Below are 9,709 nucleotides of genomic sequence, written 5' to 3' on the forward strand. Positions count from 1 at the left end.
GCATGCACATGCATCTTTTGGTAGACGCGGATGAAGTTTTCTGCAAAACCACAAGATGTGCATGCAAATGGTGCTTTTTGCAGAACGCGCACGTGGATTTCTACCAAACGACGTGCTAAGAATGCCGATGCTTCTCTTTTTAGCACCCGCGCACGCATTTGTGCGAAAACGCGTTTTAAGCATGCACATGCATCTTTTGGTAGACGCGGATGAAGTTTTCTGCAAAACCACAAGGTGTGCATGCAAATGGTGCTTTTTGCAGAACGCGCACGTGGATTTTTACCAAACGACGTGCTAAGCATGCCGATGCTGCTCTTTTTAGCACCCGCGCACGGATTTGTGCGAAAACGCGTTTTAAGCATGCACATGCATCTTTTGGTAGACGCGGATGAAGTTTTCTGCAAAACCACAAGATGTGCATGCAAATGGTGCTTTTGGCAGAACGCGCACGTGGATTTCTACCAAACGACGTGCTAAGCATGCCGATGCTGCTCTTTTTAGCACCCGCGCACGCATTTGTGCGAAAACGCGTTTTAAGCATGCACATGCATCTTTTGGTAGACGCGGATGAAGTTTTCTGCAAAACCACAAGATGTGCATGCAAATGGTGCTTTTTGCAGAACGCGCACGTGGATTTCTACCAAACGACGTGCTAGGCATGCCGATGCTGCTATTTTTAGCACCCGCGCACGCATTTGTGCGAAAACGCGTTTTAAGCATGCACATGCATCTTTTGGTAGACGCGGATGAAGTTTTCTGCAAAACCACAAGATGTGCATGCAAATGGTGCTTTTTGCAGAACGCGCACGTGGATTTCTACCAAACGACGTGCTAAGCATGCCGATGCTGCTCTTTTTAGCACCCGCGCACGGATTTGTGCGAAAACGCGTTTTAAGCATGCACATGCATCTTTTGGTAGACGCGGATGAAGTTTTCTGCAAAACCACAAGATGTGCATGCAAATGGTGCTTTTGGCAGAACGCGCACGTGGATTTCTACCAAACGACGTGCTAAGCATGCCGATGCTGCTCTTTTTAGCACCCGCGCACGCATTTGTGAGAAAACGCGTTTTAAGCATGCACATGCATCTTTTGGTAGAAACCGGATGAAGTTTTCTGCAAAACCACAACATGTGCATGCAAATGGTGCTTTTTGCAGAACGCGCACGTGGATTTCTACCAAACGACGTGCTAGGAATGCCGATGCTGCTCTTTTTAGCACCCGCGCACGCATTTGTGCGAAAACGCGTTTTAAGCATGCACATGCATCTTTTGGTAGACGCGGATGAAGTTTTCTGCAAAACCACAAGATGTGCATGCAAATGGTGCTTTTTGCAGAACGCGCACGTGGATTTCTACCAAACGACGTGCTAAGCATGCCGATGCTGCTCTTTTTAGCACCCGCGCACGGATTTGTGCGAAAACGCGTTTTAAGCATGCACATGCATCTTTTGGTAGACGCGGATGAAGTTTTCTGCAAAACCACAAGATGTGCATGCAAATGGTGCTTTTTGCAGAACGCGCACGTGGATTTCTACCAAACGACGTGCTAAGAATGCCGATGCTTCTCTTTTTAGCACCCGCGCACGCATTTGTGCGAAAACGCGTTTTAAGCATGCACATGCATCTTTTGGTAGACGCGGATGAAGTTTTCTGCAAAACCACAAGATGTGCATGCAAATGGTGCTTTTTGCAGAACGCGCACGTGGATTTTTACCAAACGACGTGCTAAGCATGCCGATGCTGCTCTTTTTAGCACCCGCGCACGGATTTGTGCGAAAACGCGTTTTAAGCATGCACATGCATCTTTTGGTAGACGCGGATGAAGTTTTCTGCAAAACCACAAGATGTGCATGCAAATGGTGCTTTTGGCAGAACGCGCACGTGGATTTCTACCAAACGACGTGCTAAGCATGCCGATGCTGCTCTTTTTAGCACCCGCGCACGCATTTGTGCGAAAACGCGTTTTAAGCATGCACATGCATCTTTTGGTAGACGCGGATGAAGTTTTCTGCAAAACCACAAGATGTGCATGCAAATGGTGCTTTTTGCAGAACGCGCACCGGGATTTCTACCAAACGACGTGCTAGGCATGCCGATGCTGCTATTTTTAGCACCCGCGCACGCATTTGTGCGAAAACGCGTTTTAAGCATGCACATGCATCTTTTGGTAGACGCGGATGAAGTTTTCTGCAAAACCACAAGATGTGCATGCAAATGGTGCTTTTTGCAGAACGCGCACGTGGATTTCTACCAAACGACGTGCTAAGCATGCCGATGCTGCTCTTTTCAGCACCCGCGCACGGATTTGTGCGAAAACGCGTTTTAAGCATGCACATGCATCTTTTGGTAGACGCGGATGAAGTTTTCTGCAAAACCACAAGATGTGCATGCAAATGGTGCTTTTGGCAGAACGCGCACGTGGATTTCTACCAAACGACGTGCTAAGCATGCCGATGCTGCTCTTTTTAGCACCCGCGCACGCATTTGTGAGAAAACGCGTTTTAAGCATGCACATGCATCTTTTGGTAGAAACCGGATGAAGTTTTCTGCAAAACCACAACATGTGCATGCAAATGGTGCTTTTTGCAGAACGCGCACGTGGATTTCTACCAAACGACGTGCTAAGAATGCCGATGCTGCTCTTTTTAGCACCCGCGCACGCATTTGTGCGAAAACGCGTTTTAAGCATGCACATGCATCTTTTGGTAGACGCGGATGAAGTTTTCTGCAAAACCACAAGATGTGCATGCAAATGGTGCTTTTTGCAGAACGCGCACGTGGATTTCTACCAAACGACGTGCTAAGCATGCCGATGCTGCTCTTTTTAGCACCCGCGCACGGATTTGTGCGAAAACGCGTTTTAAGCATGCACATGCATCTTTTGGTAGACGCGGATGAAGTTTTCTGCAAAACCACAAGATGTGCATGCAAATGGTGCTTTTGGCAGAACGCGCACGTGGATTTCTACCAAACGACGTGCTAAGCATGCCGATGCTGCTCTTTTTAGCACCCGCGCACGCATTTGTGCGAAAACGCGTTTTAAGCATGCACATGCATCTTTTGGTAGACGCGGATGAAGTTTTCTGCAAAACCACAAGATGTGCATGCAAATGGTGCTTTTTGCAGAACGCGCACGTGGATTTCTACCAAACGACGTGCTAAGCTTGCGGATGCTGCTCTTTTTAGCACCCGCGCACGGATTTGTGCGAAAATGCGTTTTAAGCATGCACATGCATCTTTTGGTAGACGCGGATGAAGTTTTCTGCAAAACCACAAGATGTGCATGCAAATGGTGCTTTTGGCAGAACGCGCACGTGGATTTCTACCAAACGACGTGCTAAGCATGCCGATGCTGCTCTTTTTAGCACCCGCGCACGCATTTGTGCGAAAACGCGTTTTAAGCATGCACATGCATCTTTTGGTAGACGCGGATGAAGTTTTCTGCAAAACCACAAGATGTGCATGCAAATGGTGCTTTTTGCAGAACGCGCACGTGGATTTCTACCAAACGACGTGCTAAGCATGCCGATGCTGCTCTTTTTAGCACCCGCGCACGCATTTGTGCGAAAACGCGTTTTAAACATGCACATGCATCTTTTGGTAGACGCGGATGAAGTTTTCTGCAAAACCACAAGATGTGCATGCAAATGGTGCTTTTTGCAGAACGCGCACGTGGATTTCTACCAAACGACGTGCTAAGCATGCCGATGCTGCTCTTTTTAGCACCCGCGCACGCATTTGTGCGAAAACGCGTTTTAAGCATGCACATGCATCTTTTGGTAGACGAGATTGAAGTTTTCTGCAAAACCACAAGATGTGCATGCAAATGGTGCCTTTCGCAGAACGCGCACGTGGATTTCTACCAAACAACGTGCTAAGCATGCCGATGCTGCTCTTTTTAGCACCCGCGCACGGATTCGTGCGAAAACGCGTTTTAAGCATGCACATGCATCTTTTGGTAGACGCGGATGAAGTTTTCTGCAAAACCACAAGATGTGCATGCAAATGGTGCTTCTGGCAGAACGCGCACGTGGATTTCTACCAAACGACGTGCTAAGCATGCCGATGCTGCTCTTTTTAGCACCCGCGCACGGATTCGTGCGAAAACGCGTTTTAAGCATGCACATGCATCTTTTGGTAGACGCGGATGAAGTTTTCTGCAAAACCACAAGATGTGCATGCAAATGGTGCTCTTGGCAGAACGCGCACGTGGATTTCTACCAAACGACGTGCTAAGCATGCCGATGCTGCTCTTTTTAGCACCCGCGCACGGATTTGTGCGAAAACGCGTTTTAAGCATGCATATGCATCTTTTGGTAGACGAGATTGAAGTTTTCTGCAAAACCACAAGATGTGCATGCAAATGGTGCTTTTCGCAGAACGCGCACGTGGATTTCTACCAAACAACGTGCTAAGCATGCCGATGCTGCTCTTTTTAGCACCCGCGCACGGATTTGTGCGAAAACGCGTTTTAAGCATGCACATGCATCTTTTGGTAGACGAGATTGAAGTTTTCTGCAAAACCACAAGATGTGCATGCAAATGGTGCTTTTCGCAGAACGCGCACGTGGATTTCTACCAAACAACGTGCTAAGCATGCCGATGCTGCTCTTTTTAGCACCCGCGCACGGATTCGTGCGAAAACGCGTTTTAAGCATGCACATGCATCTTTTGGTAGACGAGATTGAAGTTTTCTGCAAAACCACAAGATGTGCATGCAAATGGTGCTTTTCGCAGAACGCGCACATGGATTTCTACCAAACAACGGGCTAAGCATGCCGATGCTGCTCTTTTTAGCACCCGCGCACGGATTCGTGCGAAAACGCGTTTTAAGCATGCACATGCATCTTTTGGTAGACGAGATTGAAGTTTTCTGCAAAACCACAAGATGTGCATGCAAATGGTGCCTTTCGCAGAACGCGCACGTGGATTTCTACCAAACAACGTGCTAAGCATGCCGATGCTGCTCTTTTTAGCACCCGCGCACGGATTCGTGCGAAAACGCGTTTTAAGCATGCACATGCATCTTTTGGTAGACGAGATTGAAGTTTTCTGCAAAACCACAAGATGTGCATGCAAATGGTGCTTTTCGCAGAACGCCCACGTGGATTTCTACCAAAGAACGTGCTAAGCATGCCGATGCTGCTCTTTTTAGCACCCGCGCACGGATTCGTGCGAAAACGCGTTTTAAGCATGCACATGCATCTTTTGGTAGACGCGGATGAAGTTTTCTGCAAAACCACAAGATGTGCATGCAAATGGTGCTTTTGGCAGAACGCGCACGTGGATTTCTACCAAACGACGTGCTAAGCATGCCGATGCTGCTCTTTTTAGCACCCGCGCACGGATTTGTGCGAAAACGCGTTTTAAGCATGCACATGCATCTTTTGGTAGACGCGGATGAAGTTTTCTGCAAAACCACAAGATGTGCATGCAAATGGTGCTTTTGGCAGAACGCGCACGTGGATTTCTACCAAACGACGTGCTAAGCATGCCGATGCTGCTCTTTTTAGCACCCGCGCACGGATTTGTGCGAAAACGCGTTTTAAGCATGCACATGCATCTTTTGGTAGACGAGATTGAAGTTTTCTGCAAAACCACAAGATGTGCATGCAAATGGTGCTTTTCGCAGAACGCGCACGTGGATTTCTACCAAACGACGTGCTAAGCATGCCGATGCTGCTCTTTTTAGCACCCGCGCACGGATTCGTGCGATAACGCGTTTTAAGCATGCACATGCATCTTTTGGTAGACGAGATTGAAGTTTTCTGCAAAACCACAAGATGTGCATGCAAATGGTGCTTTTCGCAGAACGCCCACGTGGATTTCTACCAAACAACGTGCTAAGCATGCCGATGCTGCTCTTTTTAGCACCCGCGCACGGATTTGTGCGAAAACGCGTTTTAAGCATGCACATGCATCTTTTGGTAGACGAGATTGAAGTTTTCTGCAAAACCACAAGATGTGCATGCAAATGGTGCTTTTCGCAGAACGCGCACGTGGATTTCTACCAAACAACGTGCTAAGCATGCCGATGCTGCTCCTTTTAGCACCCGCGCACGGATTCGTGCGAAAACGCGTTTTAAGCATGCACATGCATCTTTTGGTAGACGAGATTGAAGTTTTCTGCAAAACCACAAGATGTGCATGCAAATGGTGCTTTTGGCAGAACGCGCACGTGGATTTCTACCAAACGACGTGCTAAGCATGCCGATGCTGCTCTTTTTAGCACCAGCGCACGGATTCGTGCGAAAACGCGTTTTAAGCATGCACATGCATCTTTTGGTAGACGCGGATGAAGTTTTCTGCAAAACCACAAGATGTGCATGCAAATGGTGCTCTTGGCAGAACGCGCACGTGGATTTCTACCAAACGACGTGCTAAGCATGCCGATGCTGCTCTTTTTAGCACCCGCGCACGGATTCGTGCGAAAACGCGTTTTAAGCATGCACATGCATCTTTTGGTAGACGAGATTGAAGTTTTCTGCAAAACCACAAGATGTGCATGCAAATGGTGCTTTTCGCAGAACGCCCACGTGGATTTCTACCAAACAACGTGCTAAGCATGCCGATGCTGATCTTTTTAGCACCCGCGCACGGATTTGTGCGAAAACGCGTTTTAAGCATGCACATGCATCATTTGGTAGACGAGATTGCAGTTTTCTGCAAAACCACAAGATGTGCATGCAAATGGTGCTTTTCGCAGAACGCGCACGTGGATTTCTACCAAACAACGTGCTAAGCATGCCGATGCTGCTCTTTCTAGCACCCGCGCACGGATTCGTGCGAAAACGCGTTTTAAGCATGCACATGCATCTTTTGGTAGACGAGATTGAAGTTTTCTGCAAAACCACAAGATGTGCATGCAAATGGTGCTTTTCGCAGAACGCGCACGTGGATTTCTACCAAACAACGTGCTAAGCATGCCGATGCTGCTCTTTTTAGCACCCGCGCACGGATTCGTGCGAAAACGCGTTTTAAGCATGCACATGCATCTTTTGGTAGACGAGATTGAAGTTTTCTGCAAAACCACAAGATGTGCATGCAAATGGTGCTTTTCGCAGAACGCGCACGTGGATTTCTACCAAACAACGTGCTAAGCATGCCGATGCTGCTCTTTTTAGCACCCGCGCACGGATTCGTGCGAAAACGCGTTTTAAGCATGCACATGCATCTTTTGGTAGACGAGATTGAAGTTTTCTGCAAAACCACAAGATGTGCATGCAAATGGTGCCTTTCGCAGAACGGCGCACGTGGATTTCTACCAAACAACGTGCTAAGCATGCCGATGCTGCTCTTTTTAGCACCCGCTCACGGATTCGTGCGAAAACGCGTTTTAAGCATGCACATGCATCTTTTGGTAGACGAGATTGAAGTTTTCTGCAAAACCACAAGATGTGCATGCAAATGGTGCTTTTCGCAGAACGCGCACGTGGATTTCTACCAAACAACGTGCTAAGCATGCCGATGCTGCTCTTTTTAGCACCCGCGCACGGATTCGTGCGAAAACGCGTTTTTAAGCATGCACATGCATCTTTTGGTAGGACGCGGATGAAGTTTTCTGCAAAACACAAGATGTGCATGCAAATAGTGCTTTTGGCAGAACGCGCACGTGGATTTCTACCAAACGACTTGCTAAGCATGCCGATGCTGCTCTTTTTAGCACCCGCGCCACGGATTTGTGCGAAAACGCGTTTTAAGCATGCACATGCATCTTTGGTAGACGCGGATGAAGTTTTCTGCAAAACCACAAGATGTGCATGCAAATGGTGCTTTTTGCAGAACGCGCACGTGGATTTCTACCAAACGACGTGCTAAGCTTGCCGATGCTGCTCTTTTTAGCACCCGCGCACGGATTTGTGCGAAAATGCGTTTTAAGCATGCACATGCCATCTTTTGGTAGACGCGGATGAAGTTTTCTGCAAAACCACAAGATGTGCATGCAAATGGTGCTTTTGGCAGAACGCGCACGTGGATTTCTACCAAACGACGTGCTAAGCATGCCGATGCTGCTCTTTTTAGCACCCGCGCACGCATTTGTGCGAAAACGCGTTTTAAGCATGCACATGCATCTTTTGGTAGACGCGGATGAAGTTTTCTGCAAAACCACAAGATGTGCATGAAAATGGTGCTTTTTGCAGAACGCGCACGTGGATTTCTACCCAAACGGACGTGCTAAGCATGCCGATGCTGCTCTTTTTAGCACCCGCGCACGCATTTGTGCGAAAATGCGTTTTAAACATGCACATCCATCTTTTGGTAGACGCGGATGAAGTTTTCTGCAAAACCACAAGATGTGCATGCAAATGGTGCTTTTTGCAGAACGCGCACGTGGATTTCTACCAAACGACGTGCTAAGCATGCCGATGCTGCTCTTTTTAGCACCCGCGCACGCATTTGTGCGAAACGCGTTTTTAAGCATGCACATGATGCATCTTTTGGTAGACGAGATTGAAGTTTTCTGCAAAACCACAAGATGTGCATGCAAATGGTGCTTTTCGCAGAACGCGCACGTGGATTTCTACCAAACAACGTGCTAAGCATGCCGATGCTGCTCTTTCTAGCACCCGCGCACGGATTCGTGCGAAAACGCGTTTTAAGCATGCACATGCATCTTTTGGTAGACGAGGTTGAAGTTTTCTGCAAAACCACAAGATGTGCATGCAAATGGTGCTTTTCGCAGAACGCGCACGTGGATTTCTACCAAACAACGTGCTAAGCATGCCGATGCTGCTCTTTTTAGCACCCGCGCACGGATTCGTGCGAAAACGCGTTTTAAGCATGCACATGCATCTTTTGGTAGACGAGATTGAAGTTTTCTGCAAAACCACAAGATGTGCATGCAAATGGTGCTTTTCGCAGAGCGCGCACGTGGATTTCTACCAAACAACGTGCTAAGCATGCCGATGCTGCTCTTTTTAGCACCCGCGCACGGATTCGTGCGAAAACGCGTTTTAAGCATGCACATGCATCTTTTGGTAGACGAGATTGAAGTTTTCTGCAAAACCACAAGATGTGCATGCAAATGGTGCCTTTCGCAGAACGCGCACGTGGATTTCTACCAAACAACGTGCTAAGCATGCCGATGCTGCTCTTTTTAGCACCCGCTCACGGATTCGTGCGAAAACGCATTTTAAGCATGCACATGCATCTTTTGGTAGACGAGATTGAAGTTTTCTGCAAAACCACAAGATGTGCATGCAAATGGTGCTTTTCGCAGAACGCGCACGTGGATTTCTACCAAACAACGTGCTAAGCATGCCGATGCTGCTCTTTTTAGCACCCGCGCACGGATTTGTGCGAAAACGCGTTTTAAGCATGCACATGCATCTTTTGGTAGACGCGGATGAAGTTTTCTGCAAAACCACAAGATGTGCATGCAAATGGTGCTTTTTGCAGAACGCGCACGTGGATTTCTACCAAACGACGTGCTAAGCTTGCCGATGCTGCTCTTTTTAGCACCCGCGCACGGATTTGTGCGAAAATGTGTTTTAAGCATGCACATGCATCTTTTGGTAGACGCGGATGAAGTTTTCTGCAAAACCACAAGATGTGCATGCAAATGGTGCTTTTGGCAGAACGCGCACGTGGATTTCTACCAAACGACGTGCTAAGCATGCCGATGCTGCTCTTTTTAGCACCCGCGCACGCATTTGTGCGAAAACGCGTTTTAAGCATGCACATGCATCTTTTGGTAGACGCGGATG

This window comes from Dermacentor andersoni, unplaced genomic scaffold, assembly GCF_023375885.2.
Source record: "Dermacentor andersoni unplaced genomic scaffold, qqDerAnde1_hic_scaffold ctg00000092.1, whole genome shotgun sequence".
NCBI classification, from domain to species: Eukaryota; Metazoa; Arthropoda; class Arachnida; order Ixodida; family Ixodidae; genus Dermacentor; species Dermacentor andersoni.